General features: G+C 33.0%; 1 protein-coding gene across 2 annotated transcripts in view; it reads right to left on the bottom strand.

Annotated features, from left to right (window-relative positions):
* The window catches only part of LOC139088879 (uncharacterized), a 68,266-nt gene that overhangs the window by 8,688 nt on the left and 36,452 nt on the right, over positions 1 to 23,126 (bottom strand). For both annotated transcript variants that reach the window (XM_070638213.1, XM_070638212.1), the window contains exon 2: positions 21,017 to 21,265. The gene's annotated coding sequence lies outside the window, so the exon portion shown is untranslated. The remainder of the gene's footprint in view (positions 1 to 21,016; positions 21,266 to 23,126) is intronic.

The raw sequence follows: 23,126 nt of genomic DNA, 5'->3' as shown, positions 1-23,126 counted from the left end.
AATTGGCATTAATCAAATATTCATAATTCATAGGCACTAAAAGTTCTGAATGTATAAAAAATTAATTGTTTGTCTTGCACTATTTGTGAATAATAATAATAAAGCATCAAGGAATTTTGTCGGCGACGATATAAAAATTAAATAATTTAGGAGCAGTGGTGGGCAACCTTTTATTTTGAAGGCACACCTTGGTGGTTAGCTTCGAACGAAACTGCACATGGCACACGGCATTGAACACAGGTTCATGGCATTTCAAGAATTTAGGGCGACACACTGAAAGGGAACTTTATTTTGTGGATCGAATAAGAGTTCGTGCAATGCAAAAGACTATACTGTCGATAAAGTCAGTAATCCACTTGGTATTGGTAAATGGGAAACGGAAGTCAGCGATGGAGTCGGCAACACCTTGACAACTCGGTTATAGGCCATGGATCATAATTGGTCTGTCCGGTCACGAAGTGAGTTAACAGTTCTTTTGGCGTCACACTAATGTGCCACACTAGTTCCAGTAGCGACACTGGTCACACACTAGCGACACCTGTGGGCACATTTGCTTCAAATCCGATACAAAGATTGCCCATCACTGATTTACCGACTTCTTATTATCTACTCTATAAATAAGATGTCACGAGAAAAAAATGTGAAATAATTTCATTGTCAAGTGAAAGTGAATCGCCTTGTCTACAGCACATTTAAAAAAATATTTAAATTTTCTTCATAAATATGGTAAACATCATCAAAAAGTAATGTAAAAAAGAAAGAGCATCGCGGAGAGTCAAGATAGCGTAAAAATATAAATCAAAAGGTAAACAGACAAAAATTGTGCGCGATCAGTTTCGCTTTTGATTGCGTACGAAAAAAAATATTAATGGATGATGATGATGAAACAGAAGAGAAGAAGCTATCAAAAATGATATTTTTGGGAGCATTTATTTACGATGTATCAAATTTTAAAGATGATGGGGGACGCTAAAGATGTGTGAATTTTTACAAAATTAGGGATTTTACTGATGTCTCAGTTTTGCACTCAAGTCTCGACAAATCTATATCACTCTTGGCAAATCGCGAGCAGTAATCAGTCTCATCAAATCTCGTCAGGGAAGTCTTGGTCTTGTTAGCGAGAATTTGTACACAATAAGACATCAGTGGGAGTATCTTGAAATTTATACTATAAAATGGGATTCGAACAGTCGAAATAGTTAAATTTTCAGACTAGAGCTTGACTTCAGTCTTCAGAACTGATTACTAAGATGGCTAAATAGGCTATCTATGAGTGGGTGTACGTGGGCTTTATTTGGGAGCCGCATGATGGTTTGTTGCATTTGTATTGCTTGGGAGATTCCAAAAATTCAGATGCTTTCAATTTTAAGGCAGGTCAGTTATTGATTCTCGAAAAGCACACGACTTGAATTGGAAAATCCATCTTTAAGTCAATATGAAAGATTCGATGAAATCCAGCCTTAGGCCAGAATCAAGATAATTTAGCCCAAATTATCGATCCTTATTTCTAAGTGGTGTGTCTTTTGGTTGCAATTTTATAGATTCCAAAAAATTAGAATATTTAAGTGTTTTCCAAACTTTTTTGTGCCATAGCACGCCTTGTCGGTAAGCCACTACCGAAATTGCATACAACATGCTGTTCGAACCACTTCCCACATGCGCTCATAGCGCACACAACACTGAAATATTGCATCAGTAAACCACTTCATTTCACAAAGTTAGAAACCCTCAGGGGGTCCAAAAAGTATTCAAGGCTATGCTCAGATCCACGAACTACTCATTTCTGACATAACTAAATTAAATTTAATCAATAACCCAATAATTGACACACGCAATTTGTAGTCGACCCCCTACAAATTGTATAAATGCAGTGCAATTTCTATGAATGAATCAATAGACTAATTTTAAATAGCTTTTAATAGCTCTTTCCAAAATTATCGACTATTACCATAGAAATTTACACAATTAAGCCTTGTGATGTTTTCAACCAAAAATAATTTCGTGAACTGATCCTATTGAAATGCAATTAAAAGCGACAGCTGATTGTTGCTAAATCTTCATGTATCAAAAAAACACGTTGCTAAATACCAGAGTTGGAAAACAGGCACCTGTGAAAGGTAAAAACCGTACAATTTCTTGATAATTTGTATGGTTTTGTGAGAAAAACCATACAAATTATTAAGAATTTGTACGGTTTTTACTTTACAGACAGAAACCGTACAAATTCTTGCTAAATTGTGTGGTTTTTCTTACAAAACCATACAAATTATCAAGAATTTGTACAGTTTCAGTTGTCTTTCTTAAAAAATCATACAAATTGTCAAGAATTTGTACGGTTTCTGTCTTTCCAGGTGCCAATTTTGCAACTCTGCAAAATAACAAGTTTTGTGTCAAACTGAATGAAATGTCGCACGTGCTTTCTCAAGGAAACAGCTTGTTGAAAATGAAATTTTTTTTGTGTTTAGTTGACTCATTTTGATGCTCGCATACGATAATAATCTTCACTTTTATGATAATTTAACAATTAAATATTTACAATCATTGACAAAACTTTTTTTTGCATTTTCCATTTTTGTTTGTTGTCTCTTTTATGTAACTAATAACTCAATTCAGTCTTTTTTTTGTATGACAATCAAAATCAAAGCATTATTTTCTGTTTGTGCATTTCCACTTCCGTTTGATTCCGCAATTTTATATAATCACTAAACATTCTGTCTTGTATATATTTACACATGTTATGAGATGTACAGATGACAAGCTATGTATTATAATTTTTAAAAGAAGAGTCTCTCAGCATTGTATGGAATCATATGTATAATTTATTGGGTACATGTGTTTAAAAATCTGTGGATGGTAAGCAAGTTGTGGGAGATATTCAATGGTTATGTTCACATATTCATTTGCCATAACCAAGTGTTGAAATTCACTAAACTTGTTGTTAGATATGTACATATGTTGGATATGCTGTTTAGTCTAATACAGCGATTAGAGCTGTGTGATGGGGAAAACACAAGGAAAGGATTTAAGTGAGCATTAAGCCACGCTTCCTAATAGTCCTCGGTAGCTCAGTAGGTAAGAGCACCAGACATGCAATCAACAGGGCATGGGTTCGAATCCAACTCGTGCTATATTCACTTCTTCTCATGAACCTTAGTAAGTTGTAAAGTTCTGAACAAGTGTTCACATTTTGTCCATCAAATTGTTATGATAAACTATAACTTGGAGGTTCTTTTTGGGCAAAGTCAATGAAAATTTGACCCAGAGTTTTAAAACTTCATTCCGAATCAAAAAAGCCGACCCTACTCATTCTTCCGATTAGCAACGTCAAACTTTATCTGACTAGGGTTGAATGATTCCTCATCTGACAATTGTTTCTGATTCATCTGACTGGGGTTTCCTGAATTATCAAGCTCGATGAATCTTAAGACGTCTAATCAAGATCGAAACTAAGTCTAGGACAGAGACCCGAGAGAGTACGCGGGGATGGCCCGAAGTCTCTGTGTTGACAAATCTTGAAACTGAGATCAGAACTGAGACCAGGACAGAGACTGTGACAAGAAAAGAGATTGAGACCAGAACACAGACTAAAACTAGAACAGAGATTGAAACCAGAACGGAGACTGAGATCTCGACAAATCTTGAGATCGAGATTGGGACTGAGACCGGGACAGAGACCGACATTGTGACCCGAAATCCCAATCCTGACTATTCTCGATTCCAAGACGTGAAAGTCTTGATTACAACATAGAAAACTCTTAATCTATCTTATTAATTTACGCATTTGACTTTGTCCTTCACATCACTTACACACGACCCCCTACAACATAAGATTTGTTGCACTTGCATTTAAGAATAAGAGAGAAAAAAGAAGAAGAAACTGAGGATGAACAATAAGAATAAGAAGAACCAGAAAAACGAACAAAATGTTCACACATATGTAACCAAGAATGAAAAAAAATAAGAAAAGAATTGTGAAACTCTACAAAAAATAAAAAATCTGGTGGATGTCTCTAACTGTACATTGCAGTCTCCCATAAATAATAATTTTCATGTTTAAGATAGAAAAATTGTAGACAACTAGATAAAGTGTGCGATAAAAGCTTTTTCTTCTCGACATTAATTTTATTAAGCTAAGAGCACACAATGTTTGCGATGAACTAATTTCACTCAGTTCCAGTATCTTCCTCTATATTATTTTTTTGTTCACTAATATTCTTTATTGTTATTTTATCTCATTTTTATGTTCGTGTGGCGATCATAAATGATTTCTTTTAGTTCTATTTGAGAGTTATTGAGAATTTTTTTGTGTATTTGAGGACTCAATACTTTATTTTGGGTCATGTGGAGTTCCTTAGAATAACAAAACTTATTGAACCAGTTTATTTACTTTTGGGAATGGTCATGTATGGATGTGAAATAATGAAAGTAGTTTTGTGTTTAATATGTAATAAATCATAAGTAAGGTGTCCATTGAGTATTTTATTTGTTGATATAAATTGTTTAATGTTCTGGATAAGATAGTCCATCTGAAGCTGTGGATGGTATTTTGGTGCCAAAATAGATTTGAATCTAGTATCTAATATTGAGTTTAATATTGAGTTTGCCAGTGAAATGTCTAAAGGTTAGTTCATAGATTTTTAGAATTCAAATAGACTAACTTAGAGGTTGGAGCGAACCCAGAATGCTGGATATTATGTCTTAATGCAATACAACGATAAGAACTGTGCAATGATGAGCATTGTATAGAGAAAGAAGATTTAAGTGAGCATTATGTCACACTCTCTAGCAACCTCTGGTAGCTCATTAGGTAAGAGCACTTGATTTGCACTTGAGATGTAATTGAAAGGTCGTGGGTTCGAATCCCACTCATTTTATATTCTATTGATGTGTAAATTTGCTTTAAGACAGACCCTTGGTTGCAGTAAGTGTTTTTGTACACAGAAATCAAGATATTTTGATAAAACATAAGGCACTCATGCTCAAATTCGAAATTTAAGTATGGTTTGTAGCATAGCCAGTCTCCTAAGCCGTATGCAAGCATAGTAATCAAACACTCATGTTTCAATTATACTCAGCATCCTCATTTCTACAGGTCCATCCGAAATTATATGTCTGTAGACAAAAAACGCAGGGTTGCAGTCTTGGACGAACTATGTTGTACAATCCAATAATAAGTATCCTTTAACTACATGATGGACAGAATGCAAGCCTGCACATTGAAAATACAGATCAAACTCTAAATTTAAATCATCAAATTCCAGTTCCTTTATACTAAATTCAGATTGTATGACATCTGATATTTCACACCATCTTAGTATTGGATATCATTTAGACTCAGCAAACACAAACATGATCAAAGATATCATCAGCATTGCCAATAAACATCATCACACGATCATTTATCAGAAGCAAATCTTAGATCCTGTCAACTTAAGTTTTCAATCAACAATTTCTTCAAATTACATCCAAAATCTCATCCAAAAGCAGCTCAAAACCAATTCATCTGTTCACAATAAACTCATTTACTCAACATTTTATTTTTTCTCATCCACATTTTGTTTACTTTAACATTCTTTTGTTACTTTTTATATGTCTTTTCTTTCCTCATTTCTTTTTCCTATTACTTCATCGAGTGATTTTTTATTGAACTTAAATGCTTAAAAAATAATAATAAAATGAAGATCTTTACAAAAAATCAAACAATAAATGATCGTCAAAAAAAGAGAGAATATATAGGCACTTAAGAGGTACCAAAAATGTAAGAAGCATTCTTTTCTTCTTGCTAATAAAGGTAGATTAAGGAAGTAAGATTTTGTTCCAGACTCTACATCTGCAAATGGTAAGCATTAAGATCTTTTTCTTTAAATTTTCGTTTATTAAGAAAATCAAATTTCGAAATGTAATGAGAGTTGGAAGTGTTGTGGGGGATATTTGGATGTTATGTGACGTCATACTTGGGTATTGAATATTATTCGAAGGGAGTGGGGTGTGAGACTAAGGAGAGGAGGTGAGACTCCCTCCGAGTTCACCTTTTGGCTATACCTCTAGCTTAACGAGTGAGGATTCTCCATATCTCTCGCTTAAACCTAGACCTACAGTTCAAAGTGGGATCCGAACCACATAAAAGAGAATAAGAAAGTATATCAATAGTATGACATAGTTGCGTGCCCCTCGATATTGCTAAGAGAGAATAACAAGTTTGTTGCACCGACAATGGATGGAATTTGCATAAAAAGTTGCCATGCAGCTTGCATTGAGCTCATAAGGCTACATGACGTAAATAAGCGATGAAAATATGCCAGCTTTACGTGTTACCCGGCTTGCTCCTCCTTCTGTTTTTGGAAAACACATGGCCGGTGTAAGTTTGGCCTGGAACTAGTTTATTCGCCATTTCTACGACATGCATCTTCTTCGGAGATGTAACCTAAGTTACACAAAGATAAGAAAATGGTTCCAGAAATTAGCATGCCCCTCGAAACCCATATTACCATTGGATCCACCTTCAAACAGACCCAAGTTACCCAAATTCAGTTTCAGAGCAACCCAAACCTCCGTAACATCCGCACAACTCCCAACCAGATTGCATGATTTTCAAGCAAGAGAAGAGAAACAAAAAATTAAGTAGCATTAAAGAATTGAAAGTAAACTTTCAAAATTAGTTATCGCAATTTTTTCAAGCAGCACCGAGCACCGAGTAATGTAGAGAAAATAAAAGAGGCGATTCATTTCAGAAATTAAACTCATTAACGATCTGAGTGGATTTTTTTTATAGCTAAATATCATCCAAATGATCATTTTGGGTAGATATGATATTTGACTATTGGCTATAAAAATATTGATACTGGTTTTTGTGGACATCCGTATTTGAATATCTAGAATTCTTGACATTTTTAGACTCAAATATAAATGTTAGTAGAACAATAAAGTTATGAAATTTATGGGAATTATTTCAAGGAAAAAATGTTGAATGCTATCACGTCGTACACGTCGCGACAAACTTCATTATCACGTGGAAGCGTCACCGCAAATCTGCTGTTTACTCTATATTTGAGATTAGGTATCATTTTTGCAAAGTGTGGAATATTAAGATTAGTTATTCATGACATTTGGATGGTATTTTTAGCAGATTATTATGAATATTTGGGAATTTAGAGCTAATTTTATAGGATTGACGTCAATTTTCAGATTCAGAACCCGAGGGACACGATGCAGGGAGTCACATGTTGTACGACGGTTGCATGGACAGAAATCAGCCGAAACGGTGCAACATGCAACACGGTGTCGTTAGATCAACTTGGCACCTTGCAGAATCAGTCTAAATATACCATCTACAGCACCTCATTATGGTGTCTAAACAGAGTGGAGTCTGGGGTATTGAGTCATACATAGTCAAATCTGCCAATGGGAGCTTAAAACCTCTATAGCCGAGTGGTTGAGCAGTTGACCGGATATCAATGTCAATCTTTTTGTGAGGACGTGGGTTCGATTCCCATCATAGTCTGACCTCTCAATCTTTGTATAGAGTCATATCTAAATGTCAAGGATTCGAACAATGCTCACTATATTCCTCCTCATACATCCCAATCTATATAATACCCAACAAAATGCACTCTAATGCCCATCAACTTCATACAACATTTTCCAACGAGTTTCTCTTCATCCAAAAAAGCAGCATTTCACTTATTCGTCTATGAAACAAAATGCACACTAATGTGATGTAAATTGAGATTGCATTTCGGTAGAAATGAAATACAGCAGCATATATATGCACTTAATGATGTGGCTTATTAATTAAGACAATAGTATCATTATTCCATTAACCGCGCACAACATATCTTGTCATGAAATTAATTTTTTGCATGTTTGAAGGTCATGTTGGGTTAGATCATATATCATGCCTTTTTTGTTTTGTTTCATACAAGAAATTAGGAATGAATATTTTTACTTTTTTTATTGTTTAAAGTCTTTTTATTTATGAAATGTTTGACACCTTCAGTGCTTCCGTTATTAACATTTTTTATGTAATAAATTGCTGTAATTAAATTTCCAAACATTCGCAAATAATTTTTTTTATTGATTTGGAGAATGTCAGGGATACGTGAAGTACTTATATGAAGTTCAAAGGAACAAATTAAAATAATAGTTTAATAATTGTGGTTCAGAAGCGTAGCAAGGAATTTTTTGAAGGATGAAGGGGGTTAGAGATGCAGGGTTAGGGTTAGAGTTAGGAATGCATGAATCGCTTAAGCTTAGGATGATTTTTGGGACCAAAAACCGTTGCAAATTGAAGCAATTATTCAAAAATGGGGAGAAGAGTTAGAGGTCAATCCCTTAGGTTAAGGTTCGACATCTTAGGTTAGAATATGACCCCTTAGGAAAGTATTTGACTCTTTAGCTTGGGGTTTGACTCTTTAGGTAACGGATTGTCTCTTTAGGTTGGGGTTTGACTCCTTAGGTTAGGGTTTGACCTTTTAGGTAAAAATTCAATCAATTTGGTTAGGGTTTGACGTTTTAGGTTAGGGTTTGACCTCTTAGTTTAGGGTTTGATCTCTTGTGTTAGGGTTTTGACTTCTTGGGTTAGAGCTTGACTCCTTAGGTTAGAGTTTGACTCCTCAGGTAAGGATTTGAACCCCTTAGGTTATTGCTTGATCCCTTGAGTTTGAGTTTGACTCCTTTGGTTAGACTTTGACTCCTCTGGTAAGGATTTGAACCCCTTAGGTTAGAGTTTGACGCCTTAGGTTATTGTTTGACCTCTTAGGTTAGGGTTCGACTCCTTAGATGAGGGTTTGACTCCTTAGGTTAGATTTCGAACCCTTAGGTTAGGATTCGACCTCTCGTCCCTCCTAAATACGTCTCTATTTTACTTCCATTTAGATTCTATTATATTGAATTAAAGCTTAAAGTACCTACATTAATATATTTTTTTTGCAATTGTTCTTTAATTCGCTTAATTTTGACACAAAGCACTTTAACATTGTGTATGCTTATTCAAATATCTTATTCAATCGTGTTTCTTCTTAGCTCCTTTTTCTAGCAGAATACACGCCATTATTCATTTTATTGTCTAGTAGTCTGTTTGATTTTTCAACGATTTTTCATTGTTTGAATTTTTTTTAAAGAAATTGTAGATTAAATTAGGCGGATTGAAAGAAATTGCTGGCATAATTCTTGGTAGGTTTATTGTTTTGCAAAAAAAAAAAGATTGAGTTTTTGAGGTTTTTTGAGTCTTTTCAATTATTTTGAATGGATTTTGAGGCAATAAATCAATAAAATTTAAAAAAGAGTAAAATATTTGAAAATCCATTTTAAGCTTAGCTTTTTGTTGAAAATTGACATGTAAATGATGTTAAGAAATGATCTGGTATTAGGACAATAGAGTGAATTTGGATTATGCAACTCAAAAGCTGATTATGTTTTGAAGATTTTGCATTAATGTTGACTCATTTTGAAACTAAGTAAGAAAAGACAATAATTTTGATGAATTGCGGCAATATATGCTAAAATTGACGAAAACCGCTAGAAATTTTGGAAAAGAAGCAAACATTTAGGGGGTTTAACACCCTAACTCCAGCTGAATATGTTTATGACGTGTGACATGACGTGTGACATGACATGTGACATCACAAGATATTGTGGACTGGGAATCTGGAAGATCGGTCCTTCAAATGAGGGACGTTTCCAATTACTAGGTCGACTACTCGATGAAGCATAGCAGTATGGTTAGAGTAAGTAAGTAAAAATGCGCTCCAAACCTTTAATTCCCTCCATACTTCCCAATGATCTTCTATTCTGTTTACAAAACTTATCGTAAATAAATTTTTTTTGTCTAAGTAATTTGCCTGACGTCAGGCAGTATTTGGTACTGACATTGAGAAATAAACAGTAAAATAGCCAAGTTATATTCCGCAAATATTGCATAACTAACTAAAAAGAATTGACAAACGATGCTTAGAAACAGATTGAAAATTAGTAAGAAAAAATTCCGCATGATTAATCGCTGAAATTTAAAATGTGCTTAAAAAGTTATTTTTGTGGCATTTTTCTCATCTTGTTGGACTTCTTGTTCACATATGTGAGTATAAATATGTCGGGGGACTGAATTTTACGACTAGCTATTTAATGGAATTTAATGTCCGGTCTGAGAAAATTAATACTTTTTAAAAAATATTTTGTTTTTGCGAGTTTTTCGTGCATTTCAAACAAAATAGAAATTAAATTTCCAGTAATAATCGCATTTCCAACTCAAAAAACTTTTGTTTAGAAACTGCAGTGCTTCTTCATGCACCAAATGCTACTTAGATAGAAAATAAAACTTTTCCATCATAAATTCAATTTGAGTAAGGCGGATATTGAATTTAGTAACAAATAAAGCTTTTGCATTTCCCATGTGTACAGCATGTGCAGCAGCAGCATCTACATGGAAAAACTTTTTTTGCTACTTTTAAGAAAGGTTAATGAGCATCTCTCCTTCAAATGTCTCAGTAGTATCTATAATTATTTTCTAAATATGTTTTTTTTGTTATGCAACAGACAATAATTAAATATTAATTAGGAATTTCATGTTCCAATGACCGTCATTGACTAATAATCATTGAATTGCTTGGTACATTCTCTAAATGCTTTGTGGTCGTTAAAAAAATAAATATTTTAATGAAATATATTTGATCGTAGTTGACCATGTGTGGATTGGGGTTCGATCATAGATGATGTCTATTTAGGAATTAAATTTTGGGCTCAGTTCTTGATTCCAGAGTGGGCAAAAATACGTTAGAATTGGACTGCAAATGTAAATTAACTGGAATAGTTAACTAAGCTTCAACTGAACCTTAAACTACCAAATTGAAGAATATATTGCAAAAATGTGGAAATTCGACCCACAAAATACCCCCTTGAATATGCCCCTGGGGGGCATCTAAGCAGAGTGGAATCTGGATTGTATAAGCAAATCTGTCAGTGCGAGGGTAAGGTCTCTGTGGTCGAGTGGTTAGCCAACAGACCGGATAACTCTATCACTCTTTGTGAGTACGTTGGTTCGATTCCCAATCTCTCTACCGTTGTCTTTCTGTCCTTGACAACACTCTATAGCAGTAATGGACAACCTCTGTGTCGTTGCAACACTAGATTGTTGCTAAAAATATTTGGAAATGCCAATTAAATGGTGGGTACGGCGGCTCCGTCCGAGGCTTGGCACGCTGGTTTGCTTCCATCTACGTTCGCAACATATGCTGCGAAAAATTAAAGGTTGCCTATCACTGTTCTATGCTGTCAATATGACAAGGGTTAAGACAATGCTCACGATATTACAATTAAGATACTCTATCGGCTACAATTTGAGGATCAAATGTCACCGGAAATCTGTAGTGATGGGATTTGAGTTAATGGATTGTGACAACCATTTAAGACATCTGATCTTCACTGGATATTAACATTATTTGCACAATTTCTAGGTTAGCTGCTTATTTCAGCCTCTTATTCCCCCTGGATGACTCTCTCCATACTGGATGTCTGGATGCTTAATCCAGGCAAGATGCCTGGACGCCTCTCAATTGTCTACGTTCCAATTGGATACATCATTACCAAACTACCCCCGTAGACTTTTTTTAAACATATTTATTATTATTATTTAGAGATCAATTGAAGATAATTAAAGCCCACATCCTGCAAGATTCAATGATTGTTATTCGCAAAAACAGCAAATGAGTCAGGCAATAAATTCAGGATTGAGTCAGATGGGACTATAAATAAACAAAAATATTCAGCTGTATTTTCTCTTTCATTTTGGACATCTTCAGTTGTGCTACATGAACTAAAAAATATTGTTGTTGATCTGATAAGTGTATAAATTATGTAGTCATAGTAAATATGCCAATTACATCAGTTACAGTTATAATAAATCGATTCATCATGATAAGGTGAGACACAAGCAATAACCGGAAAGACTAAAAGCAATTTTGAATACATTAAAAAATATCCAACAGCAAATTCAGTTAGTCATGGATCATTAAATACATTCAGAACTTGTAAGCACATAAACATGGAAGTGGCGCTAAGAAACTAACTTTAATAACTTCCATTGACATTGCCATCTAGACGAGGTTACTGCATGTTTTGTGCACATTATTATTACGTACTTCAATGTGCAGCACATCCAAAAACTGGTTTTATTCGCTTAACTGATTCGATTCGTAACGTAAAGGCGAAAAGGCAATACGACCTTAAAGGTCTACAATTTTCTCCGCTTTACGACATTCTTCATTAAATTATTTTCTTTTGTATCATCATTATTCCCTCTTTATGCTCAGACTATTCCATCAGTCAGTTTTTCTGTTATGGACGTAATAAACGTTCGGCTGCAAAATTACAGCTAAGTCTCCTCATACACTTTTTTTTTATCAACTTTAATGAATTGCTTCCTGATTACGATTCATAAAGAAGAAAAAAAGAGGTTTTCATTCAAAGCTCCGATTTACTATTGCATTGTTTTGTATCTTTTTAATAAAAAGTTCTCAAGCATAATTTTTGGATTTGGTTTTGTATCAAATCTTTCACTCTTTACTAGCTACTTTGTAATTCTAAGTTTTTTCATTATTTTACTTAGTTTGTTTTGAACAATGTAAAGAGATTGTCTTCATGAGAGTTATGGACTAATGAGTTGGAGACGATAGACTGACTTTGAGTGTTGGAAACGCATTAGGAATTGAATTTTTAAATGCTTTAAAACCTGAATTTTAACCAAATTACATGCTAACGGTCAAATATAATTTGAAATTTACAATATTTTCGTAGTTTTACACCCTTTTAGTTTCGATTTGATTGAATTTTAATCAAATTAATGTTTAACGGTCAAAATTATTTTGAAATTTTCATAGTTTTGTCCCCTTTTTATTTGATTGAATTTTAACCAAATGACATTTTAATGGTCAAATTTATTTTAAAATTTTCAAAATAATTTCAATGAAACAATAATTTTACATACTTTTGCGCCCTTTTTGCTTTGATTTGATTGAATTTTTAATCGAATTAGCTTTTAACGGTCAAATTTATTTTGAAATTTACCAAAAATTGCATAGTTTCTTACCCTCTTTGTTTTGATTTCATTTTCAGTCAATTTCATAATTCAAGCAGTAAACATCGACATAATTTACGTTAATTCAATTATTAGACACTGTTAATTGCTGTTTAGCAATACATTAAGTAAGTAGCTTAACATAAGTCAAATTTAATTGCGCGAAAAAGTATCTCAAAATTCATAATTAATAGCATAAAGTCATGCAGGTCGTAAATTTGACAGCAAATCAAAATATTTGCTGGTCAAAATGAAGTCTTTAGCAGTCATTCATTCAGTAAATTGTTATACAAAGCATATAGGAAGAGAAATTATAAAGTCATTTAATGAATTTTGAATGACTGTGAAAAAAAAACTGCGTAAGAGAACCCAGCTTGAACCTTCTGCCGCTTTAAAAGAATTTCCATTTTAGATTTGAAAAATTATTATATAAGAAAAGACGCATCAGAAAAAAATGTCGGTGCATCCACAAAGTGCCACTTCATGCTTCTATCATAAATCAAACTCAACTAACCGAGAAATTAAAGAGATAGAAATGAGGAATTCTTATTCCTTATGCGTTATCTTTCATTTATCAAATTTCATTAATTCATTTTCTCGAACGCCCTTACTAAAAAGAGAAGAATGAGGAGAGGAATAATCTAGTCTATTTACCCGAGTCTTGTGTCTTTTTTAATTTATATTTTTATTATTATTAGCTTATCTTACTACTGTTGTAGACAAACTAATACAAAAGTTTGTTGTTTAAAGCAGTGTTGTTTAAACTGTGTGGTGCGGCACACTAGTGTGTGGCCGCACATGTCGCACATGTGCGATGTTGGTCGAGGCTCACAACTAAGGTGTGGTGCGGCATAAAAGAGTTTGGGTTTTGGCAAAGGAGGACCAAGGATAGACAATCTGTTTCGTGTGAACCGCATGTCGTGTCCAGTTTCGGTCGTGGCTTATAATCAAGATGTGCCATGACACACAAGTGTTTGGACAACACTGCTCTAAGCCAGTGATAGACAACCTGTGTGTCGTGGCGCACTATCGTCATAAAATGCCATGCAGTTTGTTCGTGGTATTCCAAAAAAGTTTGAGCAACACTCCTTTAAACCAGTGTTGCGCAACATGTGCGCGACGGCACACTAGTGAAAGTTCTAAATTTCTTGAAAATGCTATGAACTATCCCATGCGGTTTCAGTCGAAGCTTACCACAAAAGTGTGTCCATAGCACAAAAAAGGTTGTCCACCACTGCTCTAAACCAACTGTAAGCATTCAAAATGCAAACATCATTGTCTATTAATTAAAGTTTTAGCGCTTGTGTTCGTCATTAATTTAATTAGAAGTTAGTCAAGTCATACATGCCCCAAAATAGACCTGAATTTTTCTTACATGACAAAATGCAACTAATTTTAGAATCTTTGAAGCACAATGTAAACGACAGAGGCAGGCAGTCATAAATGTCTAGACGAGTGCAAAATATCTTAATATGAGGAGATCATTTTTAGAGCTCTATCCACTCAAGTTTTACTTAAATTTACATAATTGCTAACTCACGAATATTTTTTTTTCTTCTTTTTTGCACATACTGCTGACTACCTTAACGTTTATACTGTATAAAAAGTTTTTTTGCATACCAATACACATTACCGAGTAGGAAGTTTGCAAACTTCTTGTGAGAGAAATGACATTGATCATTAGACATGAAATTGAGGTAAATTGCACAAAAAATAAATTTAAGAAGATTATTATTGAGGATAATATGGGAATTTTCTTAATGTGCCAATTTTTTGTACATACATAAGTATTCTTGGCTACTCGGAATGGGAAATGGGTTAATCGAGGTAAAATAATGACGGTCCATATAGCAATTGAAATTGATGTTTTGACAAATTATTTCCATTAAATTATTCAATTAATTTTGAGAGGTTTTTGGAGTTGAGATGGTTTTGGAGTTAATGATGATAGGGAATGTAAAGTTATGGATTGTCAATGATTTTGCGCAGGGACTTTAATGGTGTTCAAGGTTCAATTTTTTATACATTTTAAATTAATACATTGATGTGCATAACAATAATTTCTACTAAATTAAGATTATTCGCATCAACTAGCTGTTTTATCTTCTAAGTTTGACTTGACCCTGTCTATTGTTATACTTAAGAGAGTCCTATGATACCTGATTTAGTCAATAACGCCCTAATATTCACAGTAGATCAATAGGAACTAATCATCATCATTAAGTTGATTTGGTTAATAACCTCGGACAAACATCGGTCTCTCAGAAGCAAATAGGAAGTATGCAGAGAAGTGTACTACAAGCTTGGTGCTTGCTCTATCCAAACAACTCATCGTGGTCATTAACGTGTCGCTATATCATCAAAGTAACGGCAAGATTTGAAGAGTCCCTGATGGATGTTCATCACGATCTTTACGGCTGTTTATGGCCCATTATACCTATATACTTGAATGCTTCTAAACTCCTAAAATCCTGTAATTCTTCATCATTAAGATGATCCCTTACGTCAAGAAATTCCATGAGCAAAATAGCTTCTGTTTATGCAGATAAGAAGTCTTAATACAATTTTTATCAGTAGCCGACATGACAAATTCCTCAAATTTTTTACATTCACTAAAGCAATTCCAGTAAATAAGATACCAAAAGCAGACTTTATGGATTGCAAAAGGTCACGCGTACTGCCAAAGAGCTCATGGAAAAAAGCCATCGATCGAGATATCGCGTTTGGAATTGGCAATTGGTAGCTGGCGATAGAGCTAGTTTTAGGCGACATCTAAGGGAGGTCATGGATCGCAATCGATCTGTACGGCAAGCGTAATTAAAGACGCAAGTAAGTAATTAAAGACGTTGCATAAAAAATCTCAAAAATTCACAAACAACCTCTCAAATCTCAAGTCACAAGCCAAGGCACAAGACACAAAATATTACGAAAATATCCATCCATCTGGATACAACCCATATTTAAGATGATTAATTTCATTTGCCTCATAATTTTTGGCTATTTTTTTCAAGTGCAATTGCCATAAATTGTTCCATCTTAATTATGAGAACTGCAAACACAATTACAAAAAACACGAAAAAAACAGATTTATTTCAACTGATCATCATCAAAGTAATTGTTGTGGAAACAAGATTGAAAGTGAAACGTTTACGCTCTCTTTCTCATCCTCACTCTCTTGAAATGCATCGTCAGCACTTTACTCAATGACTTGATATGTTATGGTTGTTTCTAATGAAAATATGCACTTTTTACACATTTTGCCATTCTACTCGCATTCGTTTCTCACATTCAATTCTCTTCTGCTTTTTTTGTGGTTGGAGTAAGAAAGCTACACAAGATATTCTGCAAAAAAACTAGCTTATCGCTTGTTTCTTCTCCAATTTCCAATTTTACCTTGTTTGTTTCTTATTTCTTTGATTTTTTTTTGTTTGTTTTGTGTCTTTTGTATAACTAGATAAAGTTGAAATTTAATGCCATATAGCTATCTTGTATTGTCTATTGGAATACAATTCGACATCAATACATAATTAGTTAGAAAGGCATTGCTAATGGATGATTCTCGTGAGGGTATTGAGATGGAGGAGATTGAGAACTTTGAACTTTGGTTTTGGGGTTCTTAAGATCATTAAGTTTGGTTAGAATTTGGACTAGAAAAGTGTAGTGGACAGTATAGCATTTGGTATTGGCAATTGGCTAAGACAGCCATTGATAGAACCAGTTTTAGACGTCCACTGAGAGACGCCATGGACAACTCAGCTCATCTGTAAGGTGTTGAAGTAAACAAGTAAGTGCAGTGGAAGGCAACCTTTTTCATCCATAACCATGCACTAACTTGGTGGTAAGACATGACCAAACCAAACACGGAATCTGATTCATGGCATTTCCGATTTGACGGCCCACAGGTTGCCGACCACAGAAACAATGAACAGCTACCAAATACTGCAAGAATTCTGCTTTAAATCTACATAAACAAGGCAAAATTTGAGCAAAACAAGTCTCGAAATGATTGACGTAATAATGAATAAACACTAGATAAGATAATCTTCTGCCGAATAATTGAAGTCGCCACACGAATGTGTAAAAAGTATCTACAAGTTCAGAAGTACTTTGCAAGGCCTTGACATGAAATTCGTGTCATTTATAAAGAAGGCTACTTTTTGTTACTTCTTAAGTCTTTACACAATTAAGAAAAGTGAAGGAATAGAATATGATGAATGATAGCAGAGTTGAGAGGAATTTAATGTACTTTAAGGAGTTCAAATTCTACTTTTATTTGAATTTCTGACTCTACGAAGTCAACCAAGTGAGAAAGCGCTTACACATTGGAGTCCTGGTCATTCTGGATAATAGAAGCGACTACTGAAAGTAATTTTAAGAATGGAAGATGTAAAATTTGAACGAAATATGGAGTATCGAAGTATGAATAGGCAAGTTAGCCCATTTAAAAGTAAAGCCTATATGGCCGAGTGGTTAGATTAATGACTGAATATCTGAAGCTTTCAGTTTTGTAAGAAAGTGGGTTCAATTCCCACCAAAGTTACGTTAAATCAATAACAATATAAAATGGTGAGAATTAGATTTGGAAAGAGGATGTAGGTTCGAATCCTAGTTGTAAATTAGGACCTGAGTCGAAGTCGACTAACATTTTGTACGGAGCCGACTTTTCATTACCAAATCCGAGTTTACTTAGAGCTTCTTCGAGGCCTGGCTAGCTATCTTCTAAATATTCAATCTAGAATTATTCAATGCGCCCCTTAGAGTCATGGTTCATCTTCAACTAAACACCTACAAATCGACCTTCAAGCAATAAATTTCTTCTAAACAGTTTATGTACTTTATATAGAAGTCATCAGATCTAGACAAAATCTGAAATAATAAACAACGAAATTGGCATTGAAAGTTTTATATTTAGACTCAAAAATTCATAAATATTATCGAAGATGTAACGGATTTTAAGATGAAAAGAAGACCCTAACTCGTGATTAATTTTTGATGCTAATCTAATTCTATGCTAATAAAATTTTCAGAATATCCATTAACTGAATTAATTATAGACTAGGCAAAATAATTTTCTGGAGCATCTAAAATGCTCAAAAAATCTATAGAATAGATTACCATAATAAACATGAGTATAAATAAATATTTATCATGAGTCACGAATAAATAGTCAAATTTATCGGTATATTTTTCTCACGGACTTGCACTAAAAATAGAGAGATAGAAGAGAATGGAGCGGAAAGCATTTATTGTCACGAATCGATTTATCGATGAGTTGGTTATTGGCAAAAAAACGTAAAACAAATATGCACACAATACCTTTAGATCCATATTCTGTACTTTAAGAAGCAAAAAAAATCTGTGTCTTGCTAATTAAATATCTGTCGTGAATGCTAACATAAGATGAATAGCTGATAGCGGAAACTGACACATTTTCAAGTAACTCTCGAGCTATGAAATTTATGTCATCATAAAATTGTATATATGTTCTTTGCACTACATTATAGTCATTTTACGCGGAATAATGAATATGTGATAAGAGTAATAACAACGTATGATAATTTTTCATTTACACCAGATGATGACTACATCTGCAACTTGCGGATTTGTGGGGATACAATTTTGTGGGAGGAATGTTTGAGGCAGTTATTAATAAGGCGCAGTTTAATCAATTTGAAGTCAAAATGATAAATAGTTTAAAAAGATTTGAAAATTCAACGGTCATAAAATATTTGAAAAATAACGGTCTTTTTGTTTTCAAATTTAAGTTTCCAAAAATTCATTTTTTTTAAAATTTTAACATCAAAAAAAAAATTTTTAACATTTAACGCTGAATTTGATTTTGAAAACTTAGAAGTTCAAAAATTGAACTTTAAGAAATTGTCCGATTTTCAATTTTGAGTTCAAAAATTGAACTTCAAAAATTGAACTTCGCGAAATGCTTCAAAATCTGTTTTTAATTTCAAAATTTGAACCGTTTAGAGATCAAAAATTGAACTTCAAAATTCAACAGCCTTAAGACATTTGCAATCAACTCAAATCTTACAAAAACTCAACCCGACAGACTGCAATCATGCAAATATCACCACAAAGACACAGAAGGCTGAAGATTTGTGTTTTTATGATGACAATGCATTGTGATGCGCTTGAAAAATTGCCGAGACTGATGCAAGAGAGTGAAAAGCCATTCATGTCATCACAATGTTGACATTTCCTTGATTTTTTTGTTTTCATTTTACAAAAAACTTTTCATTACAATTCTGCATAAAAGCATTTACAGCGACATGACTTTTCAATGAAAAACCGAAAATAATAATAATACTTAATATTAAGCAACAAAAGAGGTGATAGTCTGTGACTTTCTTGGTTGTCAGCGAACACACCACAGTCACATGGGTGAGACTTGGTGCAGCTACGTGTTTATGATGCAATAAATTTATGTCATCTTAAATATATTGTGAATATTATTAAACAGGTCATCGATGACAACACAGAGAACTTGAGGACGGAGAAAATTTCACTTTCATTTCTCTTTTTTTTGCCAAAAAAAGAAAACAGTCTACCGGATTTTTTGGAAATATGTTGAGCATTTGTGTCTGTATATGGCAGTGGTAGACAACCTGTGTGACGCGGTACGCCAAACACATTGGGAATTCCAGAACCATACATCGTGTACGGTTTTGATCGACGCTTGTCATCAAGTGTCTCTCGAAAAATCAAAGGTTGTCCACCACTGCTCTATACCGATAAAAAGTAGTGTACGGATGATGAAACTATAAATATTTAGCACGTATGAATAACAATGATGCGGTATAATTTTAGAATGTGGGCATGTATAGTCAGATAAATATGTACGTATGAGAAAAAAGAAGAAATTATATCCAATTCCTGCATAGCTTGTTAGGATGCAATAAATCAATGAGCTATGCCAAGTCTACATAACTTCAAGTTCTATTTTTTTTTTTTTGCTCATAATCATAATAATAATAAATTGCTTTTGTTGCCTGCCTGCTTCATCGCATTGTTATTCACTCAGGAACAACAGCAACAAAAAAAAATCTCATCATCCTTAAAACACGTACAGAAATTGAGGAAGAGAGGGCAACGGTCGAGTGAGAGAAACTCCCAATGAATGCTTTTTGTTGTTGTTGTTGATACTGTTAAATCCTGCAGTTTATTGTATCAAGTGCATATTCTCTCGTTTCTCTTGGGGAGGTCGTGAATGAAGTTTTTTTTATTTTTTTCAAAGACTACGATTACCTGAGAAATTAACACCTTCCATTTATTATTTTATCGCATTCATCCGTGAAAGACAAAATTTATTTTTTTGGTAGAAATAGAATTTTTAAGTAAGAATGAGATTTATTTTGGAAATTGGATGGTGATGTTGTGGGAATTGGGCGCATGGCATGATTTGGTTTAACTGTTATGTAACTTATAAAATTCAACGGCTTTGTAAAATTCAAATTTCAACGATTTTGTTCAATTCGAATTTTAACGATTTTGTAAAATTCAAAATTGAACGGTTTTGTAAAATTCAAATTTCAACAATTTTGTAAAATTTAAATTTCAACGGTTTTGAAAAATTTAAAATTCAACGGTTTTGTAAAATTCAAATTTCAACGGTTTTGTAAAACTCAAATTTCAACGATTTTGTAAAATTTCAATTTCAACGGTTTTGTAAAATTCAAGAATTAACAGTTTAGTAAAATTCAACTTCTCACGGTTTTGTAAAATTCAAAATTTAACGGTTTTGTCAAATTCAAAATTTAACAGTTTTATAAAGTTCAAAATTTAACGGTTTTTTAGAATTCAAAATTCAGCGATTCTTTCATGGAATCTCATCTACTATTATCATATCCAAAAAAAAAAAATCAATCTGCTCCATATGTTTACAATAAATTATAACAAATTTCACAGAAAAAACGCATCCAAAAATTCAACTTTATTTACCTGATACTTTGCAGTTCCGTAAATTATGTCCCAAGATGGTAAAATAAACTATGTGCACAAAATACTGCTGAGTGTGAGGAAACAAAATTTACAGATATGTGTTGAATTTATTTCACTATACGTATCACATGTTTTAACATTATTTGTTTCGTCATCCAACCAAGTGCAAATCTTTGACTTTTGTTCTCGCTTCAAAGGAGACAAAAAAAGCATACAGCAAGCACATAAAATTTATGATTATTTGTATGTCTGTAAAAGAATAGAAAAAAATGAAAGAGAATAAATAAAAAATGTTGAAAAACCTTAAGGTTATTTATTTTAAATTAAGACGATGCCCACACAAACATAAGCAAACAAGACAGGAGAAAAAAAAAGAAATAGATGGCATTAAATGAGGTCGTGGTGCTCCTTTTTATTTTTAACAGAGATTTGTTTCTTAATGTTCATGGTAAAAATTTGACAATTTTTAACGGTTTTCAAAATTTCAAGTCTATAACGGTTCTCAAAAATTTGAATTATTAAGGCTTTCCAAAAATTCGAATTCTTTAACGGTTTCTAAAAATTTGAATTTTTAACGGTTTTCAAAATTTTGAATTTTTACCGATATTCAAAAATTCAAACTTTTTAACAGTTTTCAAAAATTCTCAATTTTTACCGTTTCTTAAAATTTGAATTTTCAAAGTTTTTTAAAAAGTTGAATTTATTTTAATAATTTCCAAAAATTCAAATAATCTAACGGTTTTCAAAATTTTAAATTGTTTTGGTTCATTTTAAAAATTTTAATAATTTTAACGATTTTCCAAAAAATGAGTTATTTCTTAACGGTTTTCAAAAATTTGAACTCATTTTAACGTTTTTCAAAAATTTGAAATTTCCCTCAGTTCTTGTAATTTAAAATTCTTAAAGCATCTCAAGAAAAAAGCAATAAACAATCTCGTCCATCATGATACAAAGTTACTAGATCTCCATCATTATTTACATTTATCTCGAAGGCAGTTCCACTTCCATACCACAACATCGACATCCTCATTTTTATAAAATACAAGAAAAAGCATCAAGTATGTAAATTGTAAATTATGATGTGATATGATCAGCATATCATTACATATCAAAATAGAAATTTAATAATAACATGACGTGCAATTGTTGATTTATATATTAAAATTAACTTAATATAACGATAAATCAAATTTCACCATTAAAGTGCATAGATATAGGAACAAATAAGTTCACTTGCTGTCATAGACAATCAACCACATCCCAGTTTTGTATTTTTATTACAGTTTAACATTTTTTTTTTCATCTTGTTAGACCACTTATTCAGTTGTTTAAATGCGCGCGCGAGATATTTCATAATTTACATAACAACATTCAGTCACAAAAGATTGCCGAAAAACACCAGCAAGTTGACGACGACAACAAGCAATGAAGTTGAACACAGAGTTGTAAAACAGGCTATGATAGGCAAAAACCGTACAAATTCTTGGTAATTTGCAATGTTTTCTTCTAAAACCATACAAATTATCAAAAAACCTTTCAATTTCTTTAAAAATGTGTATGGTTTTATAATAAATTTGTAAGGTTTTGTGAGAAATTTGTATGATTTTTCTTTCAAAACCATACAAATAATAAATAAATTGTACGGTTTTTGACTATGACAGTTGCCTTTATTCAACAACTCTGGCTAAACACAGAGAAAAATTGATGGAGATATGCAGTCTGAAGAGATAAAAAAAGACAACCTTGACGATTGTTTCACGATTAATAATCTAAGTCCGTCTATTCACACAAAAAAAAACCACATCATCTTCAGATTTGATGTCGCAAAAATATCACCATGTGAGGAGAATTAGTTTCACATTAATTTTCGATTTATAAGCAATTTGAGTAGGGGTTTTTGAAGTTGTTTGGTGATTGAATGAATTTAATTGCTGTTGGAATGGGAATGAGTATCGGTTGAGTGTGGAAATGGTTTGAAAAATGACTTAAATTGAAGTTTGATAATAACGAACTTTTGAGATTTGAAAAATAACGGTTTTCAAAAATTCAAATTTTGAAATTCATAATAACAATTATTTTTCAAAAATGAAATGTCAGTTTTTTTTGTCAA

This window comes from Chironomus tepperi, unplaced genomic scaffold (assembly GCF_022539635.2).
Source record: "Chironomus tepperi strain 1889 unplaced genomic scaffold, CSIRO-AGI_Ctep_v1 contig_171, whole genome shotgun sequence".
Taxonomy (NCBI): Eukaryota; Metazoa; Arthropoda; class Insecta; order Diptera; family Chironomidae; genus Chironomus; species Chironomus tepperi.
Note: the sequence above shows the minus strand (reverse complement) of the source record. Positions and strands in the feature narration are given on the sequence as shown.